This window comes from Neomonachus schauinslandi, chromosome 7, assembly GCF_002201575.2.
Source record: "Neomonachus schauinslandi chromosome 7, ASM220157v2, whole genome shotgun sequence".
Taxonomy (NCBI): Eukaryota; Metazoa; Chordata; class Mammalia; order Carnivora; family Phocidae; genus Neomonachus; species Neomonachus schauinslandi.
In genome coordinates, this window is record NC_058409.1 from 138,934,486 (window position 1) to 138,960,958 (window position 26,473).

Consider the following 26,473-nt stretch of genomic DNA (forward strand, 5'->3'; position numbering starts at 1 on the left):
TGGCTGAGTTAGGCACACAGTAATAAAGTGTGTGTTTCATTCATTCAACCATTTACTGAGAACTAATTACTGTGCTAGATCCCTTGAGGGCTACAGTGATGAATATCACTGAGGTTTGAACCCCAAGTTGTTGATAATTCGGCAAGAAGCGAGATGTGTGCTCAATCTGCAATAGAACAGAGCAAAGCATCCTGACAGATGAGGTAAGACGGCTCTCAGCTGGGAGTTCAGGATAGCTTCACAGACAGCATTTGAACTTGGCCTTGGAGGACTGATGGAATTTCCATATGGAAAGACAAGGAATTCTGGGTGAAATGAATAGAGGAAAGAATGAACAGGTGGAATGAACAGAGGTAGAAATGTAGAAGGTTGTGCGGAAGGCATTCAGGTGCAGGAAGTATTTCATTTTTGGCTACGACATATGTATCTTAAATGAGTTGAAGCTAAAAGAGTTACATTAGGGCTTGAACTGCTTTTTACAGGCAGCGGGGAGACAATGAGTGTCAGAGCACCTGGTTCAACCCCTCATTTCAAAAAGTAGAGCCCCATACCTAGAGAGATCATGAGTCTTCCCCAAGATCCTGTAGCAAGTCAGAGCTGGCTCTGGGTTCTCATTCCAAGGCCCCTCACCGTGTGGCTATTTCACCATCAGAACTGAGCCCCGGGACAAATAATCTGGCAGCAGAATAAAAAAATAGATGACAGAGGTGAACGACTGTGGGCACGGGAGCTGCGAGGAGGTCTTCTCAGGTTCCAGGAAAGGAATACGGAGCACCAACCAAGCTGTTGGCAGTGGGAATGTGAAGGAAGGTTCAAGTCCAAGTGTAATTGTGGAGGGAGGAGTCACAGGATGAGATGACTGCTTGGCTGTTGTGGGCTGTGGCAGGGGGAGGTAGAAGAGCTGATTCCAGGGTTCTGAGCCCAAGTGACTAGGAGTCCCATTTATGGAAAAAGGAAATCGCCCACTCTTTCCTTAGTTCCTGGCAGTGCACTTTCCTCTCCACCCCTCAGCTGCCAAGGGTGCTCCTTCAGAGCTTTTCCTGGCCCCCAAGTCAAGGCTTCTGGACAGAGAAGAGCTCTTGCTCCGCAACCTGGGATGACATCAACACTGCTGTGCGCCCCTCCTTTTTGTTAGTCTCTCTGTGCTTGGAGTTCTTGTTTCCATGGGCTTTTATGACTTACTTGTCAATTTTTCTTCAACCCACTAAATAGAATTGTTTTCTAAGTTTATATTCTTTTCTCTTTTTATAGTAGTAACATATGACTGAACCTCAATTCAAATTAGTTCAAGTAAAAAATGGGATTTATTGGTTCCTGAAGTTGAAAAACTTGAAGGTATGTATGGCTCTGGGTACAACGGGATTCATGGGTCTAAACTCTCTCTCTCTCTCTCTCTCTCTCTCTCTCTCTCTCTCCCCCCCCCTCTCCCTCTCTCCTCTCTCTGTCACACACACACACACACACACGCACACGCACAATCAGTTCTGCCTCTCTTTCTGTTGGCTTCACTCCTAAGCAGACTCCACCAGTAAGACGGCCTCCAGCAGCTCTATAGCCTCCAAGTTCAGCTGCTTCAGTGGAAGGAAAAGCTCCAATGGTTCCAACACAGTGCTAGGATTTCATTTTGCTAGACCCAACTTGGTCAGGTACCATTCCTAACCCAATCACTATGACCAGAGGGATGGAATATGCTGATTGGCCAGGACCCAGGCAGCAAGTGGCCGGGGTTAGTCTCTCCAAGTCACATGAACTAAGAGCTGGAAATGGGGTCCTAGAAAAGAAACTCAAAAGGAAATCACACAATCATGGTTACCAGAGAATGGGAGTCGATGCTGGCTGGGGAAAAAAAAACGACACCTTTTTTGTTGTCGTTTGCATCTACTCATATCCTAAGTATGTAGGTCTGCTTTTCCTTTGGATTTCTGGATTCCTTCCTAGATACTTTCTCCTAAACATCTCACCTCTACTACACACTCCATACATTCAGAGGTGAATGTTTCTCCTACTATATTTCCTATTTGTCTATAGAGTGCCACCATATTCTAAGGCACCTGTGATCAGACTTTGGAGTTATCTTTCATCTTCCCTCTGCTACACTTGATTCCCTTTCCCAAAACACAAGTACTTACATATACAAACACACACATATGCACATCCAAATTCTTTGATTCCTTCTCTGCTTTGTCTTCCACATCAACCATCTCGCTCTATGTGTTGGATTGTAAAAGCAGCCGAATCTTTCACTCTTCTCAATTCACACCCTCTCCAATGTGATTCTGCATTTGTCCCAATGACAGATAAAGTTTATTTCCCCCACTCAGTGAATCTGGGTTGGACTTGCAGCATCCTTTGGCCAATGTGGCTGGTCTTTGTGACTTTGCCTGTGCCTCGCTCCTCTGTCTTCACCATGAGGCCATGCTCAAGCATGCCTGCGGAGCAAAGACAAGCATCCCAGGTAAGCCCAGTCTAGACTAGCCAGGCACCAGGGGACCTAGCAGCTGACCACAGATCCTTGAGAGCCAAAAGCAGAGAAGCTGCCAGGCTGAGCACAGTCCAACTTGATGACCCACAGAATCATGAGTTAAATAAATCATTGTTATTTTTAAAGCACTAAATTGTGGGTTTCTGTGTTACATGGCGAACACTAACTGATACACCCTCCTTCCTCATGACACTAACTTAATTCATGTTTTCCATTTCCATCTGACTTAGTTGGTTGTTTGAGGTGGTCTTGGAATAATTAGTAATAATTATAGAAATGATTAGTTAAGTATTAGAAAAGACTTACTTAGTATTTATTCTGTGCCAGACATTACCTGAACACCTACATATAACAACTCATTAAAAGTTTCACAGCAGTAAACTTTATCACTGTCCATATACAAGGATACCAGAGTACATGTGAGAGAGGATCACTAGGAAAGATTATTCATCCTGGAAACAGAAGCCAAACAATCAGTGATGTCTGGTCATACAGGAGGCATCATGGACTTCTATGACCAATTTCTTCCATTAATGCCATCTCTGTGCAGCATGAAATCCCATCAAAGAATGTGATTTTCTTTCCTAGACAACCACACTAAACTTTCCATCACTCTTAAAAATACATGAGTTCCGTACAAATCAGTGGGAATTGCTCATGCATCTCTGAGGACCAAACTGATCTTTACTGATTAAAAAAACCTACTCAAATAAGACAGTACTAATAGTACTGTACTAATTAGTATTAGTACTAATACAGTACTGTGTCTTCTTGCAGTGGTTATCAAAGCTACTGTGTTTAACAGACAAATTTAATCAAGAAAATTATCTACTCTTGGGGCGCCTGGGTGGCTCAGTCGGTTAAGCGTCTGCCTTCTGCTCAGGTCATGATCCCAGGGTCCTGGTTCTGAGGCCCACATCAGGCTCCCTGCTCAGTTCAGAGTCTGCGTCTCCCTCTCCCTCTGCCTGCCACTACCCCCTGCTTGTGCTCTCTCTCTCTCTCAAATAAATAAAAATCTTCTAAAAAAAGAAAATTATCTACTCTTTAAAGATAGCAGTACTAAATAATAAAGATTGCCCCAGACTCTCATCAATTAATCTATCATTGTCCCCAAAATAACCCATGTCTAAAATGAGTGCCATGACAATGCTACCATGGAAAGTTCTCCATTGTGAAGAAATCCCTGCAGTAGTGGTAGAGGGGGTAAGGAAGAGGGAAAATTGTTTTAGCAAAAATATAGCATTTTTAAAAATTAAATTAAGAATGATATTTGAGGACTACTTGAGGATCTTACACAATTTAAGATTAGACTCATTTTTTGTTTAGTCCAATATTTCTAGTAGCTATTTTTGTTACTTTTTATTCCAGTTGTCCCAAGTATAGAGGAGAAGGAAGGGCTATTTCCCTCTGTTAACAGGTGGGGTTGAAAGGAAAAGTTTTATAGCCACTCATGATAAGGAGCCCAGTAAAGAATTTTATTTTAGTGGAAATAATACCTCAAGATAGGTAGAGGTCAATCTTAACAAGATCATAAAATAGGGAGAAGTAGCAGAATGAGTCTGGCCCTGATTCCCTGCACCAAAGGGATCACTACGCTGAGTTGTGATGCACTTCCATAACACGAGATGGGCATTCTGTGCCCTGGAAAAGATCATTTCCATTTTGTTCTTGGAGCCTGAACTATTTTAATCTTTGTTGCTGTTAAAATACACACAAACATCCCATAAATGCATATAAGCACAGGAGTGATGAGAAAACAGAAACGGGGCAAAAACAACCTGATTTTGAGGGCATAAGATGAAACCTGAAATGGTCTAATGTCACAAAACCATCAAATATATGCCACACAACTACCATGTATTTAATTCTCAATTATCCTGTTAAGATGCTCTTGTTATATGGCTTGTAAACAAATTGTCAGTTCATTTCCCATTATTACTAAGTGCAAAAATGCAAGAGGTGAAGAAACTTTCATATATAGGGAAAGCATTAAAAATTACAAAAAGAGAACTCTCCTAGATCAGGTGAGAAAAAAAGATGATGACAATGTTATGTTCTACTGACTTCCCAGAAAAACTGAGAAAGATGTTATAAATAGACAACTTCTATTCTGTTTTACTCTAGAATACCTTCAAAGAACATTCCAGGGGAGAAAAATGTAATCCTGCTTGCCACTTGTTATCTATATCATAATGTTGAGTATTCTTATTCTCTCAAAATGCAACCCTAGAGTGATTTTTTAACCCTTTCTCAGTCTCTCTTAAAGACAAACCTAAAATGAATTTAACTTCAAAGGGGTCATAGAAACTTTAATCTTACAGCACAGTGAACGTACACAGAGGAATCTGATAAGGCAGATCAAACACTTGCCCCCAGTTGCATTCTTGTGATTTCCCCTTTAGAACAGTGGCACTCTATAACCACTTCTTAGTAGTTTAAATGTATTATTCCAACCCACAAAAATAATAGACGATGAACAGGCTAGTCTTATGCAGCCGTTGAGAAGGTAGCCATAATTTCAAAATTCTAATGCTCCCTACACCCTCAATTTTGTTTATGGGTCAGGAAGTTGGGTTTTTTTAAGGTTTATTTATTTATTTTAGAAAGAGAGAAAGTGGGGGGGGGGTGGGAAGGGGGGAGAGAGAGAATCTCAAACAGAATCCGTGTTGAGGCAAAGCCCAATGTGAGGCTTGATTTCACGACCCTGAGATCATAACCTGAGCCAAAATCAAGAGTTGGATGCTTAACTGACTGAGCCATCCAGGTGCCCCTATGGGTCAGGAAGTTCTAAGCACTTTGAGTTTCCATTCTTCTCCCAAGTTTGGTGAGCATCTTCATGACCATTACTTTGAACTCTTTATCAGGTAAATTACTTATCTCCATTTCATTAAGGTCTTTTGCTGGGGTTTTGTCTTGTTCTTTCATTTGTAACAGATGCCTTCGTCTTCTCACTTTGCTTGAGTTTGTGTTTGTTTTTATGTTATTATGCAAAACAACTACCTTTCCCAGTCTTGAAGGAATGGTCTTGTGTAGGAGATGAAATTTATCATTGAACCCCTTGCCCTAGCTTTTGGTGATCTCCCAAACCTTTGCGATTGTCGAAGTAGACTGATTTATTCTTGATAGGTCCTAATTGTTGACTGTGTGCCAGCAACTGTCGGGGTTCCAAAGGGAGTGACCTCGGTCAGAACCTACTTTCAGGCTGACAGGAAGCCAGATACTCAGGCAGCAGTGTTTAATGTATGTAAATACATACGGTCCTGTGGGACCACAGTTGTAGACCCTGTTGACCTCCAGACCAGGAGATCTAGAGGTATCCCCTGAATGACCGTTGTAAGAGTCCAGGCTTCAGACAAGGATGTAAGTTCCTTTCTGGGAGGTACCAGTGAGCTGTGGTGAGGCACAAAGATGATGTCTCCCTGTATAAGTTCCCTGAAAACACCTCTGTGTAGCACACCTGAAACCTAGCCCTCAGGTTGAAGCTCCAGGACAGGTAAATCGGCCTTTCTCACAGGCAGACTGGGAAAGTGCCGTAGGTACGGTAGCCTGCCCAGAACTGTCTTTTCTATTGCTACAGTCCTGTGGGGTCCGGGAACACAAGCCCCTCTGGTCACCAGAGCCAGGTAATCAAGAGGCATCCTTTGTGTGTACTGCGCTCACCTACCAGCTTTAGCAAGGTTTTGAAAAGGTATTGAGAGAGGACTACCTCCATGACATTAGTCAGGCCAGGAAAGAGTTGTGGGGTCAGGGGATAGAGGCCATGTCTATGAGCACCTGCCTGCTCTAGGAAGGGAGAGGGAGAGTGCTCTCAACAGCACCTCTATCCCCAAAGTTGCAGCTGGTCCCTGCCCCTCTGGCAGATGCTTTAAGATTAGCAAAGAATCTCCTTCAGATATGATCCGGTCACCTCTCATATTGCTGCCTTTGTAATAAGTCCTAGGATAAGTGAGTCTATGCATGATACCCCTCAAAAGGAGTATATCAGATCCACACAGCCCCCCAGACCCCCTAAGCATAAGTCTCTTGATTCCCAAAGCCAGATGTTTTAAGGGCTTTGTCTTTCAAGGGCAGGTCCCAAGGATTGAGGTGCCAGATGTGGGTACAACCTCTCACTCCTTAGGGAGAAACTCCAGACCCATGAGATCCCTCTCTATAGTTTATGCCACACACTAGGGGTAGTGTTTTTGGAGACACTACATCGGTGTCTCTCCTACCTGTCTCCATGTTATCTTTCTATCCCTTGTTGTGGAGGGAGATGTTCAGCTAATTTTCAGTTCTTTTTCAGCAGGAATTAATCCGTAGGTAGCTGTAGATTTGGTGTTTCCATGGGAGGAGGTAAGTTCAGGGTCTTCCCACACCACCACATTGAACACCCTCCACAACAGGTAATTTTAATTTTTGAGGTAGACCTTGAAAGATGAGAATTTTTTTCCAGATGAAGAAAGGAATGTTTAGACAGAGAGAAGACAAAGAAAATAACCATGTGGATGGAAATGCTAATATAGAAATCATAGATACCATAATAATCATAGAGAAAATAGTTAAAACATACTAAATTAAAATTATTTTTCCATTAAAGTGAAAAGGACAAAAATAAGGTACAACTCCCATTCCATCAATGACTACTTATGATATTCCAGGCATGGTGCAAAGTACTTTTTATTTAATTAAGAATTAGTAAGGAGTAAAAACACAGTCCACATGCAAATGATATTAAATGTACTCCACGTTTTAGATTTTGATGAGTTAAACTTTTATATTAACTACCTTCTTTGCCTTTCCCAAGGCCTTCCATGTCTGTCCACAGGCACATTACCTCTCCTCCTACAACTCACCCCTAGCCACAACTGCCTCCCTTGTTATTCCTCCGAACACCAGGCATGCTCTCAGCTCAGGGTCTTTGCTCTGGGGAAACAGGCAGAACTTTTCTCAGTATAATTCATGGACAAAGATAGATGCACCTATAGTGGTCATATAGTTGAAAAGTGGTTATTCATGCTATGGAGCTGATTTATAAAACTGATCTGGACAAGGAGAAATCCAAAGTACTGTCCAAGACCAAACAGTAGACTTCATAAGAGAGTCACAGGCCATTACATGGCCCTAAAACTGAAGCTCTATAGATGGATGAAACGAGTTTGGGTTTAGTTACCTTAGAGAAAACAAAACTATTCCCTAATAATTCTCTCGATATATGGAAAGAGTATTTTAAGGGAAGTACCAAAGCTGAGACTCATTTATTTTTATCTTCATCCCATCCCACCCTAAGAAGGACGTGAAGCAAACCCACTAACTTATAATAGGATAGATTTTGGTGAAGTATAAAAAAATTTTGGAGGATTATTCATGAATAAAAACAGGAAAATAATGAAAAGGCCTCAGCTCTGTTAATACACCATGCTTGGTGACATGAGCTGAAATCAGATGGCATCATCCTAAAAATGCAAGATTTTCTGGAAGCCACATTTCCGTTTCAGATAATCTTCTCTCAGAAAACTCCCTAACCCTCACCTCCTGAAGAAGTTTACTTTGGACCAAATGTTTGTCCAAAATTCATATGTTGAAACTTAATTACCAGTGCTAAGGTACTTGTAGGTAATCATATCATCAGGATGGAGTCATCATGAATGGGATTAATGTGCTTATAACAAGAGACATAAGAAAGATGAATGCTCTTTCCCCATGTGAGGACACAGGAAGAGAGCAGTCATCTGTAAACTAGAAAGAGAGCCCTCTCAGAAATCAAATTGACTAGCACCTTGATCTTGGACTTTCTAGCTTCCAGAACTGTGAGAAATAAATGTTTAAGCCACTCAGTCTATGGTATTTTGTCATAACAGCCTACACATACTAAGTCAGAGGCTAAAGCCAGTGTCACTTCAATGCTGAAAGGAGAGTCCCAATTCCTCAAATGAGCATTCCCCTAGCACAGAAGAAATTATGCCTCTCACTTTATCTATGTTTACAAACCAGGCTATTTGGAGTAGAAAAAAGGGTATAGCAGAAAAAAGGTCAAGGTAGTCTTCAAAACCTCAGTACCGGGGCGCCAGGGTGGCTCAGTTGGTTAAGCATCCAGCTCTTGATTTAGGTTTGCATCGTGATCTCAAGCTCCTGGGATCAAGCCCTGTGCTGGGTATCGAGCTCAGCAAGGAGTCTCCTTGAGATTCTCTCTCTCCTTCTCCCTCTGCTCCTCTCCCAGCCTGTGCTCCCTCTCTCCCTCTCTAAAAATAAATAAATAAATAAATCTTAAAAAAAAAAAACCCTCAGAACCCCCATTTAAGAGCAGAACAACCCAAACTGAGAAATGAAATTATAAAGCTTTTACCCAATTGCTTATACCCATTACTTAACTATAAATTCACTTGTTACATACTTCCTCTGATGCTCTTCTCTTTTAATAGCTTAGCAGGATAGAAACATGTAATTAATTTCAAACACCCAATGAGCCATGTAATACAGAAAATAATACAAGTAATACCAAGACTTTTTCAGCAACTATTTCAAACATAGGTGGAAAATTATGTCGATTTTGTGCCAGGCATTGTGCTGTGCAATTTAGATGTATTATCTTGGTCAATCTTCACAGTAATCCCCATTTCACATATGATAAATTTTCATATATGACAAACCCCTTAACAGAGGTAAAGTAACTTACTTGAGATCACAGAACTAATACACAGACTTAAACTCAGGACTCGGCATCCTTGTATTTAAGCACTACACTATGCTACCCCTCTCAAAGGGTATTTATAGTCTCTAGGAGAGGCAGATGTGTAAACCAAAGTAACTGCACAATCTTGTACTAATTACAGTTGTAGAATTATAGTGTCTAGGAAAGCATCACAAAGTGATTCATGCACTAAATCATACGGATCACATTATAGACAAGAAAGGAAAGAGTAAATGGGAGCAAGAGAAGAAAAAGTGTGCGTGAGCGCCCAGAGGAAGGGTTGGGGGCATGAGACAGTTTAGCAGGTATGAGGAGTGACAAGTGGCACTCACTGGAACATTCCACAGGGGCATGACAGAGGGTGAGGTTGAAGACTGAGACATAATGACAAGAATCTTGCCTACTGGGCTAACAGGCTTGGGTAACCCACAGATGGACCTGAAAGAAATGTTCATTTTAGAAAGAAGGATTTCAGAGCATTGGGGGAATGGCTTAGAAGGAACAAAGTAGAGATACAGAGACATGGAGAATGTTATGGCATCGACCAGGCTAGAGATGATGAAGTCTCAAATAAAGACAAGGAAATGGACAGGAGATGTTAAGGTCAGAAGATACTTAAGAAGTAAAATCAGGGCGCCTGGGTGGCTCAGTTGGTTGAGCGACTGCCTTCGGCTCAGGTCATGATCCTGGAGTCCCAGGATCGAGTCCCGCATCGGGCTCCCTGCTCGGAAGGGAGTCTGCTTCTCCCTCTGACCCTCCCCCCTCTCATGTGCTCTCTCTCTCATTCTCTCTCTCAAATAAATAAATTAAATCTTTAAAAAAAAAAAAAAGAAGTAAAATCAGTCAGACATGATGAATGATCCTGTGTATGAGGAAGTGTCTAAACCAACTTACAAATTTTGGCCTCAGATGACTGAGTCAATGGTAAGATCACCAGTCTCAATAGTGAAAACTCTAGAAGGAATTGGAAGGCAACTTGTTGAGTTTAAATGCATGTAGGGCATTCAGGAATAGATGCTAAGAAGGTTCTGAAGCCTGGAGAAGTGGTCCTGTGTTTTCGTACTTGCTCATCATTAGTACAAATTAGGGGAACATACCCAAGAAAGCACAACCACATCTTATCTAAGGAAATGAAGTTGAAGTATTGCTAAAAACCCTGAACTTTGTGTATAAAACAAACCTAAGAAGACTCTGAAAGGTGGAGGGGAGAAAGGAAAACTGACTAGGGGCCTTGGGACTTGAGGACAACACGATGTTAAGTCCCGTGGGTTTTCTTTTTGCTTCACATACCCAAGACAGGGTACTGGAGAGGCCAGCAACTCAAAAACCAAAACAGGTACAGACCAGAAAAAACCCAAGAAAAGTTTGCTCCCTCTATTGGAAGGACTGGGAAAAACACAACCTAGCAAGATTAAAAAAAAAAAGGTTGAGACAAAAACCACTCTACCCCAGCCAAACACCACAGAAAAAATATGGCCCCCATCTCTTCCATCTGCAACGGCCAACCAAGAGCCCAGACTTCCACTAGCACCCATTCCCAAGATGACAAACTTACCAAAAGTGGAGAACAGATGCGTGGTTGCCAAGGGCTCGGAATGGTGTGGGTGAAAGAGGTGATTACAAAAGGATAGCATGAAAGCCGTGTTTGTGGTGATGGAATGGTTCTATATCTTCATTACAGTGGTGGTTATATGAATCTACACTTGTGACAAAATGGCAAAGATCTATACACACACATCTTGTACCAGTGTCAATTTGCTGCCTTAGATACAGCCCTATAGTAAGAAGTAACCATTGGGAGAAACTGGGTGAAGGGCACCCAGAATCTCTGTACTACCTTCGCAAGTTTCTGAGAATCTATAATTATTTCTAAATAAAAAGTTTTCAATTTTCAGAGAAACACACACACACACACAGAACAAAATTGTACATAGAAAAGGGTCACCAGATGATATTTAGTTTTAGTATTTCTTTCATTGGTGCTTTACTATAGGGATGTCTGAGTTTATTAAAATTTACAGCACTTCAACAAAACAATAAACTACACTCCACAGATTCTATCCAGAAGGAGCTAGATATTTCTCATTTTCCACACTATGCTTGGTTGCAGCCCCAGTCTGTATCTCTAGCCCTACTGTTTTCTAATTCCATTACCTTCTCAAGAGCGTCAGTCTCATCTGTGAAATGGGGCTAAGAATACATGGCACCTGCATGGTTGTATTTAAAGTTCTTTCCAGGGCAGCTGGGTAGCTCAGTCTGTTGAGCATCTGATTCTTGATTTTGGCTCACGTCATGATCTCCAGGTCGTGAGATCGAGCCCCGCATTTGGCTCTGCCCTCAGTGTGGTGTCTGCTTGTCCCTCTTCCTCTGCTCCCCCCCACCTCTCTCAAATAAATAAATGAATAAAATCTTTTTAAAAATTAATAAAAGTCCTTTCTTAACGCTGAATCCAAAATGGGGGAGGGTCCCTTTAGCCAATTCTCTCTCAGCTGTGGTACTCTGTGAAAAAGAAATACAGGATAGCAACAACCAAGCCAAGAAAGACAGTGCAGAAGCTTGCATACATTGTGCTAAAGAAAAATTATAGATGTGTCACAAATGAACAGCAATGTTGTAAATGCTCCAGACGTATGATGCTCGTTGTATAAAATGATGGAGCATCAAGTGGCAAGACCAGAACTTATGGTATAACAAAACGCCACATGTTTGAGTGAACCATATAGTCCCAGCATATAAAGGCTCCCAGAGGCATCAAAAAGCTACTATCTTTGCCTTTGCTTCTTTGATTCCACGAGCGACCCCTCTACTAGCCTGGAAGGAGAGTCAACAGTTAGGAGGCCATAGGCCAACAGTAATGAGCTAAAGCATTAATGATGGAAAATGAAAGGGGATATAAGAGATATGCTGATGATGAATTAGACATCAAGATAAAGGAAAAAAATAAGAATGACATACAGGTTCTGGCTTGGGGGACACATTCAAGGAGATACGAAAAACAAGAGGGAGAGACAGGAGTAAATATAATAAGTCCATTTGGGGACATATTTAACTTCAAGAGTCTGTGGATATACAGATGTGGAGCTAAAAGAGAGGCCTGTGGCAGAGGAGTCAATTTAGGGTTAGTGGCATGCTAACTATAAGGTGGAAACATGGGTGTGGCCTCCCAGGAAGGATACAGAGTGAGAAGAGAAGAAGGCGAAGACAGCGCCCTGAGGAAGGCTGAAACACATGTCGGGCAGGAGAGGTTACTGGAAAGGCCACTCAAAAAGAGCAAGCAGAGAGGAAGGAGAAGATGGGGAGAGAGGGAAGTCCTGGAAGCCAGGTGAGGAAAGAGAGGGGCGTGGTAGGGTGACCCATGGATTTGACACATGGATGTCAGCGGTAGTGGTGGGGTCCGGGGGACGCCGCACCAGGTTGCCGAGCAGGCTTGACAGCAGATGAGAAAGACCAGCCAGCAAAGGTGGAGTGCTCTGTGGATCAGTGGGTCTGAAACCGGACCCCCAGCCATCAGCATCACCTGGACACTTGTCAGAAATACACGTTCTCAGACTCCAAAACTACTGAATCAGAAACTCTGGGGAGGAAGCCCAAGAACCTATGCTTTGACAAGTTCTCTAGATGATGCTGGTACCACCAAAGTTTAGGGTATACAGATCTAAAGCTGGGGAAGGAACTGTCAATGAGAGAAAGAAGGGGACGCCAAGGGAGGAATTTGCTTTTCAAAATGGGAGATTTTAAACATGCTTCTATGCTTTGAAGAAAAGAACATTTTTAAAAAGAAGAAACCGGAAAAAAAAAAAAAAAAGGAGGGGGGGCGCCTGGGTGGCTCAGTCGTTGGGCGTCTGCCTTCGGCTCAGGTCATGATCCCAGCTCCTGGGATCGAGCCCCGCATCGGGCTCCCTGCTCTGCGGGAGGCCTGCTTCTCCCTCTCCCACTCCCCCCTGCTTGTGTTCCCTCTCTCGTGCTGTCTCTCTCTATCAAATAAATAAATAAAATCTTTAAAAAAAAAAAGAAGAAGAAGAAGAAGAAACCAGGCATAAAGGAAAAGAGAGGTGTCGGAACCAAGTCTTGGAAGAACCAGAAAGTGAATGGTGATTATTTTGAGTTATAAAGACAGAGAAGCAGCCTAAGAATTCTATCCCAGTGCTGGAACCCCCTGTCCATTGGGCAAAGCAATGAGAACAAGATACTTCTGTTATGACAGGTCTGCCCCTGACACTTCGACCATTGCCTCCTCCAAAAATCAATTTCATTTACTGTGTGTCTAATAGCCTCAAGATTTAGTTTTTTCATTTCATTTGAAATGTAAAGTTTAGGGAGGCCCAATGCCGATGAACAGGCCACCTAAACCAGGTCTCGGGGCTATTTGTAACATGCAAGCTCAGCCCCACCATATTCAGGTATCCTGGCTAAGCTATTTGGTTCCATACTGGAACTTCTCCATGTTTTGGGCCACGTGAGCTACAGTGCTCAGAGTCATGACCCGAGGAAGCCAGGAGGAGGAGGAGCAGTATTTTCCCAAGGCCAGAGGCAAATGAGAAGGGATGTCTGGGGCTTTTTCCAGACAAAGTTAAGTAGAAGACACTCACCCAGTGGCTTCAACAAAAACGATATTCTACCTTCTGGGGTGATTCAAAATGTCAAATACAGACAAAATTTAAAGGGGAGGGGAAGAGATTTGTCTGGTAGGAAAAAAAGGTGGGGGAGGCTGCTGGTTATGACAGCCGCCGTTGGTAATGCTGACTTTGTTTTTCCTCTGGACAAGCTGGTCTGCAAAGGCCTGGCGCACCCAGGCAAGAGACAGAGGCAAAACAAGTGTCTGTACAGGAGACTTAGAGGGAGATTCAAAGATTTGTAACTTTCATTAACCCAAGTCTTACTTTCTTTTTTTTAAAAAAAACATGGTTCTAAATCTTTGTGGTTCTAACCCCAGGTTGAGAGCCTTTAATAAGGAAGTCCAGACACTGGGAAACCAAAAATAAACAGAACTATGGACCGAATCACATTCTCCTTTGAAAGTTGCTGTTGAAAGCCCAAGGGAACACCATTAACATCACAGGAAAAGTAGGCAATTAATTTCCTTTCTAGGGGCTTTTAGAATGTCTACCAGAATTGATCGCGGACAGCAAATGAATGCCGCATCAAGACATTCATCCAGGTCACCAGTTAGTCTCCTCGAAGTCCTGTCTGGTAAGAACTTCTGTTGACTACCAGCGTGGATGAGGCATGAGGGGTGAAGAGAGAGCCCCGGTTCCCAGCACCAACCCATGCGTTGTCCACTTCCAACTGACGCCGGTTTTCCTCTTTCCTACCCCACTTCAGGGAAAGGAGAGTCACGTTTGGGAACTGCAAGGGAACAAAGAAAGAAATACAGATACTCAAAAGGATCCGTCCTGATTGCTGTGGTCAAGAAGCAACAAAGAGTTATAAAAATAAACCTGGTAGCTAACCCTTGAAAGCAAGCCAGTGCAATTCTTCAAGAGGACACAGCTTTTTAGGGTGACAACCAAGACTATGGATCAAAGAAGATTCCCTTTTATCTGCCTCTGCTTCTCAAAGGATGGTGAAGATGCACTGAGATGCCAGTAAACGTGTCCATAAGCTGGAGGAGAAGCCGAGCCAGAATTCAAGGCACCGGGTCTTATTAGGGAAGCAAAAACACTTGCAGAAAGCTGCTAGCCTTCCTGCCACACACATGGTGGCAGCGGGGAGGGGTTAGCACTTCAAATGCATGCAAAGGTGCGGTAATGGAGAAAGCTACCGAGTTCTTCTGCACATTTTAGTTACTTTCCTAGAAACAATAGCCCAGGTTAGAAGGGAAGAGGGTAAAACTCTTGGTCTGCCCAAGGAGATACAATCTAATGACAGCACACTTCAAAACGAGAATCGAGCAGAGCAGACGTAACCGGGCTCTCCTCTTACAGAAATGGCATCTTTGGGGCCAAAGTAAAATGGGTTAATCACTGGGCTAAATGGTCTCTGGGCACCTGGCCTGAATGGGATCTCTCGCTTTTGGGTGTGCAAGGACTCCCTAGAAGAGCACCATAAATAGAGTGGAAAGTGTTCTGTTCTCTCCCTGGGAGCATGTTCTGCCCACGTGATGCTACGTGGCTGCCACACGGCAGGAGGACATCAGGTAGTCTGTCCAAGCAGGTAGCTCTTGTCCCTTTTTGCTCTTAAATTTTTCTGAATTAGGGCGCCTGGGTGGCTCAGTTGGTTGAGTGGCTGCCTTTGGCTCAGGTCATGATCCTGGAGTCCCGGGATCGAGTCCCACATCGGGCTCCCTGCTCAGCGGGGGGTCTGCTTCTCCCTCTGACCCTCTTCCCTCTCGTGCTTTGTCTCTCATTCTCTCTCTCTCAAATAAATAAAATCTTAAAAAAAAAAATTTTCTGAATTAGAGCTTTTCTGACTTCAGTGCCATCATCAGGGCTCCCATGTAAACCAAATGTCTGTGGAGCACCAAGAAGCAGGACTGACCTGTGGCAGGAAAGACTAGGGGCTTAGAAGGTATTTCAGTGTGAAGAAGGCCCACGGGAGACTGGCAACCCTAGGTCTTCATTTCTTTGAGACCAATACACTTTGCATTTCTAGGTTCAAAAAGATCCCTCAATTGAATATGTTGACAAGATAGAAGAGAGGAGTGCAGAGCCCTTCCCCCATGCAGAGCACAAGAGGTGACAATGGATCATTTCAGAGAGAAAAAAAGTGCCAGCCACCTAAAACAAAAATCCAGCCACCCGTTCACAAGAGTCCAGACGCCTTCAAGTCTCTAGGGAGATGTGAGTGTGACACAGGCAAACACATGTGGCCCCACTGCCCACGAGATGGAAATGTCACACAAATGAGGATGTTGTGATTGTCAATTACGCTACAGGCAGGAAAGAGTCAACCCCTTCAGATTTAGGACCAGAGAAAACCAGAGTCCCACTGCCTATATTTGAATAGACCAAAAGAGACTTCAAAAATGAATTTTAAAGTGCCAAGAGATAAGTATGTATGTTTCGGGCAGCTTGATAAATGAATGATGCCCCAGAAAATAAACATCTCGCCAGAGGCATGGGAGTGTGGCCCCTGGTTATGAACAAGATGTAATTTATGTGTAAATCAAGAATTTTTTTTGGATCCAATGCCAAAGAAGTTTTCATTTACGAAGATGACTTTGGTGTGGTGCAGAGCACAGGATACTTGTGGCTCTACATCATGTGTCTCCGTCTTCTTGGGTCAGCTGGCTCCCTGCGAGGAATACCTGCATTGGCCAAGGTGCCTGTTTCCTGTTTTCCCAAGTCCTCCCCAGCTGCTGCTCACAGCTCTACTTGGAGCTGGGCAACACCTCTCCTCCTTCCTCCTCTTTGCCTGGAGCAGCACCTCTCAGCTAAATACATATTTGCACCAAAATATCAAGGCCCCCAGATGGCATTTTAATCACATGCACCCTTAATAAACCAATTAAGATCTCCTAAAATGGTGGTCACCAAAATCAAGTACGAAGGGAAAGAGCAAAGGAGCCAAGAATATACAATGAGGAAAGGTCAGTCTCTTTGATAAATGGTGTTGGGAAAATTGGACAGACACATGCAAAAGAAACTGGACCACTATCTTACACCATACACAAAAATTAACTCAAAATAGATTAGAGACTTGAACGTGAAACCTGAAGCCATTAAACTCCTAGAAGAAAACATAGGCAGTATCTCCTCTACATAAGTCTCGGTGAATCATGGTTTGAATCTGACACCACAAGCACAAGCAACATAAGCAAAAATAAGCAAGTGGGACTCCATCAAACTAAAAAGCTTCCACACAGCAAAAGAAATCATCAAAAAAATGAAAAGGCAACCTTCTGAACTGGAGAAAATACTTGCAAGTCATATATCTGATACGGAGCTAATATTCAAAATATATTAAAAACTCATATATTTCAATAGCAACATATATATATATGTCCAATTAAAAATGGGCAGAAGATCTGAATAGACATTTTTCCAAAGAATACAGATGGCCAAAAGGTACATGAAAAGATGCTCAACATCACCCATCACCAGGGAAATGCCAATCAAAACCACAATGATACATCACCTCACACTTGTCAGAATGGCTAAAGTCAAAAATACAAGAAACAACAAATGTTGGTGAGGATGTAGAGAAAAGGGAACCCTTTTGTGCTGCTGATGGAAATGCAAACGGGTGTAGCCATAGTGGAAAAAAATGTATGGAGGTTCCTCAAAAAATTAAAAATAGAACTACCATATGATCCAGTAATTCCACTTATGGAATATTTATATACTTCTGGGTATTTAGCCAAAGAAAACTATATATATATCTATAAAGGAATGTTATTCAGCTATAAAAAAAGAATGAAATCTTGCCATTTGTGACACACAGAAGGCCCTCAAGGACATTATACCAAGTGAAATAAGTCAGACAAAGAAAGATTAATACTATGTAATCTCTCTTATAGATTAAATTTAAAAACAAAAAGCAAACAAACAAACAAACAAGCTCATAGATACAGAGGACAGATTGGTGGTTGTCAGAGGCCAGGGGTGGAGGGTGAGAGAAATGGGTGGAATGGTTTGGTTTTTATTTTGAATAAATTGAATAACAATGTTTTCTAAATAAAGTACAGAAACACTACAAACTGACTCTCAAGCAGGCATTCAGTCCACGATCTTGACTGTGTTTTCTTTTCTTTTTTTTTTTTTTTGACTGTGTTCTCTTTTCTGATGGTTTTAGGAGATGAGAGGGTAACATAGTCCGTGGTGAGCAGCAGTTGGAAGGCTCTGTGACAAAGGACAGTCACCTTAAACTTCAATTTAAGAAGGATATTTAGAGGTATTGCAGGACCAGCGACCAGGTCAGTCTGAGAACATCTGAGAGCATGTGAAATTTGAGGAACCTAACACACTCCGAATTATCGAGCAGGAAGAAATAGACCTTTCTGACGTTAATTTTGATGTGTGCTTCCAATGCCTTTTTCTGAAAGCTGCAGAGTGCATAACTGTCGATAAATATATCTTTATAATTAGTGACACAAACCAAGAATAGACCTCTTATCTTGATTTATACTGTTTATTTTATAAAATATTTTTCCAGAAGTTTAAATATAAGTTTATTTCTTGAGGGATCACATTTGACTCTTTGGGAATGCAAAGAAAAGACACACAGCAGTGGCCCTGAGCACATATAAAGAGCCAGCAGCAGGTCTGTTGTGTGTCAACTCCCTTGCCCCAACGTCCCCACATCTCCTGGTATTTTTAACCTTTAACTTCCCCAAGGAGAGCCCTTGGGGCAAGGGACGGGGAGGATCGGTCCTGGAGCCCCCAGGCCAGCTTGCCATGCTGCTGCGTGTGCCCTGTTCCCTTGCCAACCAAGCCGGTTCATCCATGCTACCGAAGGGCCCTCATCACACACCTGCGGCAAACACCTGCAGGCGATGTGCGTCACGGTCCATCAGTAAGAGGTACAGGGGAGTAAGAGGGGAATTGGAACAGGGCTGGAGAAGCTCTTCTAGTTAAAAAAATATATTCCTATAGAAATAGGAACATCCTTCCCATTTCAGCTTAACAAACGCCTACTTTTTTTTTCTTTTTTTTTTTTTTAAGATTTTATTTATTTACAGGGCAGTGATGTGCGCAAATAGGTTTGGGAACCACTACTGTATTAAGATAAGGCCTAAGAGAAGGGAACATTTTTCCCTTTACGCCATTCATTGGCCTACTTTCTTTTTTTTATTTTTTTGTCGCCCTTTCATAGTTAAACAGCTTTATTTTCATGTAAAATGTAAATTGGCCACTTTATGTAAAATATAAATTATATAAAATATATTTGGCAACACATATATAGTTTTCTATACATATAATAAAATATGAGAGACTGAATATACACACTGACAATAGCCAGACCGCATTCAAAGATAGAACTTGGGGGCACCTGGGGTGCTCAGTCAATTAAGCATCTGACTCTTGTTTTTGACTCAGGTCATGGGACCACACCCCACATCGGGCTGGTGCTCAGCACAGAGTCTGCTTCAGATTCTTTCTCCCTCTCCTTCCCCCTCTGCTCCTCCCCATTCCCTCTCTCTCTCTAAAATAAATAAATAAAATCTTTAAAATAAATAAATATTATAAATAAATAATAATATAAATAAGTATTTATATTAAAATAAATACTGTAAATAAATAATATAAATAAGTTTATTTATATCAAAATAAATAAATAAACAAACAAATAAATAAAATATGTTCTTAAAAAGATAAAATTTGGTCTCACAAGCTGTCACAACCTGCCCAGCTGCAATAGTCAGCCTAGGAAACCAGGCAGAAGGTCAAAGCAGAAAAATCTAAGTTTCTCAGAAATGATGTGTCCAGGCTTGCCCACATCTCACTCACCCCACACAGGCAAACACCCAAACACCCAGCCTCAGACCGGCCTCTGAGGACAACACAGGGACAAGTGAACTGAGACCCACAGTTTGCATTTTCAGTTTCAAACGATGTTTTAAGAAAACACTTTCCAAGAAAATGGTCGTGAGAAGCTCATAACACAAACACTCTCATTTATATGTTGTCCTCAATCAAGACGAAAAGGGCTAGAATAAAAATTTTCCTTTCCACGCAGCAGGTTCCAACTCCTGAGTTTTACCACCACAAGTTGAAAGGATGTCCCGGTCTACCAGCGAGACGGCCCTCGGGCCCCCGGAAGGCTCTCCAAGTGGGTCCTCCTCCTGTCTGCTGGCTGAATGCACAGTGAGGACACCTGGCCACTTGCCATTTACACAAAATGGGGACAGCATTGTTTTTTATCCAGGCAATAAATAATATTGCAAAGTTGCTTGGGTTTTTTTTTTTCCTTAAAATTCTCTCAAGATAAGTTTATTGTGAAAATAAAAGTCAAAATATTAAAACTTTTCCTTTACCTCTTAATGCACAGTAATAGAATTTGGAGGTCTTAGAAAAAAAAAAAAAGCCAAGTGTTTTACAGGGAGTATTTGTCACGCTCAGGAAACATCAAAGCATCTTAACATGTGTTTCATAAATTCACATCAACAGAACTTGTAATTTAAAGTTACATTTGATGACATGCAGGCTACCCCAAGAGATGAGAGGATCAGAAAGCTTTGGGTGGAAGAAGGAGAATTTCTATAATCTCATTTGACAAACTACACTTAAATAAATTGGGTCTTTATTCCCCTTTGTATGTCACTTTTGCTGGGTTAACATTTCGTGGCCAACAAATAGAATCTAGACCTAAATTCAAGCTAATTTATCAAAATTTGTCATATTTGTTCTTGTTGCGTTCATTTTGTACATTCTAGTATAATATATACTTAAAAGTGTAAAATTACTGAACAAACTAAAGAAGCTATACGTGTCACACTTAACATTACTCCAACTTTCAAAAATATGAAGCAACCGTGAATATTTCTATGGGATAAATATTGACTGGCCAAGTGCCCATCTTATTCTCTATGTTCTAAAAGGAAACGTTACCTGTAAGTAAAGAATCCATACCTACAGAGACATTATCATTTTGGTATCTGTTGACTTAAACATCCTTCAGAACTAACGACAGTTTACAAATCCCCAAAAGCCTTTCCTCGCACGCCATTCTCCAGAAGCAAAGGCAAAGAGACAAGGAGATAGATATTCATTCTGGCCAGCTTTCATGAAAAATAAGAAAGTTCTGCCTTAAAGTCTGGTGTCCTGAGCACATTCTTCCCCTCAAAACATTAGGAACCGTGAGAACAGAATAGCATGGTCTAGGCTTTCTCCCACACCCCAGGAGGGCTCCATCTAGGGGCTGGAGAGCAGACCATGCAGGCCAGGCCTCTGGGCATTGACGACGCTTATATTGGATGTGCTGAATGGCACTTGCAGATGATTCCTTTCAAACCAGAGGAGAGTTTCTCATGACCAACAGGAATGGTTAGTCTTGTGTGTCAATGTGACAAGACTAGTGTACCCAGTTACTCAAGCAAACACTAGTTTAGGTGAAAGTATTCTGTGATGTGTCTAACACCTAGTCAGTTAACTTTAAAGAAAGCAGATTACCCGTGATAATGGGAGTGGCCCTCATCCAATCTATGGAAGGAGGATAGAAGAAGAAGAAATTTCACCTGCAGACTGCAACACCAGCTCCCGACCAAGGGTTTCAGGATGGCTCTTCCTAATGGCCTGTCCCAGGGATGTCAGACTTGCCAGCCCCCACAATCGCTGCCTTTGTTTCTCTAGTAGAACCCTGACTGGTCTAGGATGGTATCAATCTAAGCTCATCGAAAAATAAAGGACCTCATTATATCCTAAATGTTAGTCAGTTGCCAAATCCCGAAACATTGTTGCAGATCTTTAAAATGATTTGCTACTCTGCCCTTAAATGTCATGGGAGTTAGTAAGAACATTCTCTATTGCACAACTAGTTAATGCCGATTTCTATCAAGTTGAAAAGACACTTGAAATTGGCACTTACACCAGTTGGGGTTCCACTGTTGTTAAATGGCTGTGGCCTTCCAGGTGGAAAGAGCACACATGGAAGATGTTTTCTGGAATGCTACCACATCCAAAGTCCCCTAAAATTAAGTAAAATTAAGGCACACCTGGGTGGCTCAGTCCATTAAACATCTGCCTTTGGCTCAGTTCATGATCCCAGGGTCCTGGGAGCCCTGCCTTGGAGCCCCTACTGAGCAGGGAGACTGTTTCTCCCTCTCCCTTTGCCTCTCCCCCCGCTTGTGCGCACACACACTCTCTCACTCTCTCTCAAATGAATAAATAAAATTTTTCAAAAAAAAATGAAATAAAATAAGTATGCCATGATGAGTGCTAAAATGAAGCTGGAATTGGTGTCAGCCCATTTCCTAAGTTGCAGCTGTTCCAATAATTTCACCTTACCTGTCTTATTTCAGTAGCTTTCTGGAGGATTTTATTTTATTTTTTTGTCCACATCTAAGAAAGAATCTGTGTTCCAAATTTTTCACACAAACCGTCACTGATGAGTCCTACCAGTTCTTTCCCCACCACAAGACTACAAATTTTATTCCTGTTACATTCCTCTCCTGCCAAAATAGGCCCTATGGCTGGGTGGTTTTATTTTGTTCCACCATAAGTGGGTTTAGTATAAGCTTGTCCAAAAAAGAGATAGCAGTGACAGTTAAATTAAAAGTGGCACCAATTAATGTATTTAAGGAACACCATATGCAAATAGACAACAGATGAGGAGAGAAACTTTATACATGGAAAACACACCAAGCTTCAGGAATAATCAATTTTTTTTAAGATTTTATTTATTTATTTGAGAGAGAGAGAAAAAAAGTGCAAGCAGGAGCAGAGAGGAGGGGCAGATGGAGAGGGAGAAGCAGACTCCCCGCTGAACAGAGAGCCAGAAGGATGGGGTCGGTCATGGGGCTCAATCCCAGGACCCCAGGATCATGACCTAAGCCAAAGGCAGTCACTTAACTGACTGAACCACCTAGGCACCCCGATAATAAATTTTTAGAAGGGCTGTACCCCCAACACATTATTAGTGAAAACCCCGAAGATCAAAGGAGCATAAAGTGGGATCATGTTTCCTGCTACGTGACTTCCCTTGGGCTGCAACTGCAGCCTGGGAAACAGTAGCATGGGGGTAAAATAATCAGAATATGGACTGGTTCACACCCTCTCAGTTCCCCATCTACTGCAGGACTTTGGGTCCATGTAGGAGATAAAGACTCTCAAGCCACCAGGCCCCTCTGATTATCATAGCCATGAAAGATCACTTGCCTCTGCCTCTAGACACTGCCAGAGACATGACCAAAATGTCGGCAGACTGTTTCCTCTTTTCCACCTCTTTCCCTCTGTCGTACCATTCTGTGCCCAATCCTGCTCTTAAGGAAGAACCTGACATCTGTCATTCCCCAGAGTTAGTGTGTTACCCTGGGCTCTCAGAGTTTTGACAAGTTTATATTTGCTCTAGCCATGGAATCTGTTCCTTATCAAAGAGATTTCTGGCATCAGTGGCAGGCTGGGGTGGGGGAGGCAGAGAAGCCAACAGAGCTTTAAGGAATTTTATGAAGCTAGGAAGACAAAAATGGGATTTTAGGCTATGAAAGTGGCCTTAACAGGCCAAGATACCAAAAAGAAACTTTCCTAATATAGAGTATCTATGAAAACTATACAGCAACCATCATACAAAAAAGAAATCCCAAGATTGAGAATAAAATAATATGCCACTATGATCACACTCTGTTCAAACAAATGGAGGTTTTAGCCAGTATAATTAAACAAAACAAAGCAAAACAAAACAAAACCCAAAAAGCTAGGAATAAATCTGATGAAGATTTGTAAGACATCTACACTGAAAATTACAAATATTGAGAGAAATCTTTAGAACTATGCCATGCTCATGGATTGGAAGACTCAATATTTTAAAGGTGTCAATTATCCCAAAATAAATCTATATCCCAGCAGAGATTTTTGTGAAAATTGAAATCTGATTTAAAATTTATGTGGAAATGCAAAGGTCCAAGAAGAGCCAAGACAAGCTAGAAGAACAAATTCAATGTCTTACATGAGCAAATATCAACACACATCATAAAGCTACAACGATTAAGAGAGTGTGGTATTGGTGAAGAAACTGTCACTTGATTTTTACAAGAGTGACACTTCAGTCTAGTGAAGAAAGAATAGACTTTTTAATAAATTACCCTGGAGCATTTGGAAATCTGTATGTAAAGAAAAAGAAATCTTAAATCCCTACCTCACACCATACATAACAATTAACTCCAGATGGATTATAGCTGTAAAAGTAGGTTGTAGAAAATAAAATAAAGATTCAAGGGGCAGGGGTTGGAAGATAATATCTTGGTGTGGGCATAAAAAAAAAAAAATTAAGAAGGGACACCTGGGTGGCTCAGTTGGTTAAATGTCTGCCTTTGGCTCAGGTCATTATCCCAGGGTCCTGAGATCAAGTCCTGCATCGGGCTCCTTGCTTGGCAGGGAGTCTGCTTCTCCCTCTGCCTGCCGCTCCCCCTGCTTGTGCTCTCTCTCGCTCTCTCTCTGACAAATAAATAAATAAAATCTTAAAAAAAAAAATTTAAGAAGACACACAGAAATAACCATAAAAAAATGATGGATAAATTTGACTAAATTTAAAAGAATTTCAGTTCACTAAAAGACACTATTAAGAAAGTGTAAAGGCAAACAACAGACTGGGATTTGCAATGCAAATAACCAATGAAAGACTAATATCCAAAATACATAAAAACTCTTATAAGTCAATGAAAAAAAAAAAAAACCATCCAATAGAAAACTAGGCAATAGACTTGAACAAACAGGCACTTTGCCAAACAAACATCCAAATAGCCATGAAACGTATGAAAAGGTGCTCATCATTAGTAATCAAGAAAATGCAAATTAAAACCACACTGAAATACCGTTAGGTACTCACTAGGACATGAACTAATGAGAATATTAAGCAATTGAATTCCCCCCATAGACTACTATTAGTAATATAAATTAGTACAATCAATTGAAAATCTTTTGGCATATCCACTAAAGCTGAATATATGCTTCCCCAATGACCAATGATTCTGCTCCTAAGTATATCCCCCAAAGAAAATGAATACATATGTGTACCAAAAGAATGTACAAGAATGCTCATGGAAGGACTCTGCATAGTAACCAGAAACTGGAAACAGCTCTAAAGTCCATCAACAGAAAATGGATGGTGGTTTATTCCTATAATGGAATGCTATGTAGCAATGAAAATGAACAAACCTGCTACATGTAATAACATGAATGAATCTCATAGAATGAAGGAAACCAGACTTTAAGGAGTTACCTACTGTATGATTCCATTTATATTAAGTTCAAAACCTTGCAAAACCAACAATCCATGATTGAAGTCAGGATATTGGCTACTTTTCCTGGGAGGAGGGAATTTACTAGAAAGGGCCCTGAGGAGGATTTCTGAGTTGCCAGTAACGTTCTCTACCTTGGCCTGGATAGCATTTATAATTTCTGTTCACCTTGCAGAAATGAACGCATACTTTTCTCTATTTTTGTTATACTTTATTAATTTTTTAATTTATTAAACTCACGACCATAAGATCGAGACTAGAGCTGATATCAAGAGTTGGACACTTAACCGACTGAGCCACCCAGGTGCCCAATTTTTGTTACACTTTAATAAAAATCTTCCTTTTTAATGTTCCAAAATGTACATTTACTATTGTATAAAAGCAACAGTAAATGGGGGATGACAGAGGGACAGTTATTTCTTCAAAAGTCTATAAGGGGGCACCTGGGTGGCTCAGTTGGTCAAGTGTCCAACTCTTGATTTCAGCTCAGGTCATGATCTCAGGGTCGTGAGCTCGAGCCCTGTGTCGGGCTCTGCACTGGGCATGGAGCCTGCTTGGGATTCTCTCTCTCCCTCTCCCTCTGCCCCTCCCTACCCCTCTCTAAATGTGTGTGTGTGTGCGTGCGCACGCACACGCCTGTGTGTGTAGGACTCTGTAAGTGGTTGAGGTTGCCTGAGATTTAAATTGGAAGCCCTAGAAGACCAGAAGTTGAGACAGAAGCTCAAATGACTTCCAAAAACATTATACAATTTCTTTGCACATTGAAAATGACCTTTTGGTTCTTTATGTCTCATTCCATTCTTTCCGTTCTGTTCTCTAAATGCCCTAAAAAAATCTACATAGTACAATAAACATATTGTGTTGTTTGTTCCTGGCCCATTGACATCATGTCAAGGCTTGAGCAAAAAAGTTAAAACCTTAAACCCAAATCCCCTCCTCACTATGTCAGTGCCACCGAAGCACCACAAGAGCCCAGAAATGGAAATGAGCATCTTGACCATTTCTCTGAGGAACCCCACAAAGGCTCATTGTGGTATTGCAAAAGGCAAGGCTTCCAGGGCAAAATCCCTCAACAGGAAGGATTTTGCCTTGCCCTGGCTGTTCCAACATAGCTCATGTACATTGCGCTGCAGAAATGAGTTCTTCCTCCGGATAAATAATGTTCAGAGGAGCGAGTAAAGAAGGAAATTGGTAAAGTATAGCGGGGAAAACACTACTGAATTTAAATTCTGGCTCTGTTTCTAACCAGTTATTTAGTGCTAGCCAGCTCACAGAACCTATCAGCACATAATGTCTTTGCAAAATAAATATATGACTGGGTGGTCATTAATCCCCTTCACAGTGAGAACATTCTTTGAAACTCTGGCAAATCCTTTAAAGTAATTCAAGTGGGGGGGGGGGGGGAAGACCCTATCTTTGATACCCAGGCTATACCACGGGCTCTAAAGCAGAACTATGTCTTAGTGCCCTCCGGTGGATGACATACAGC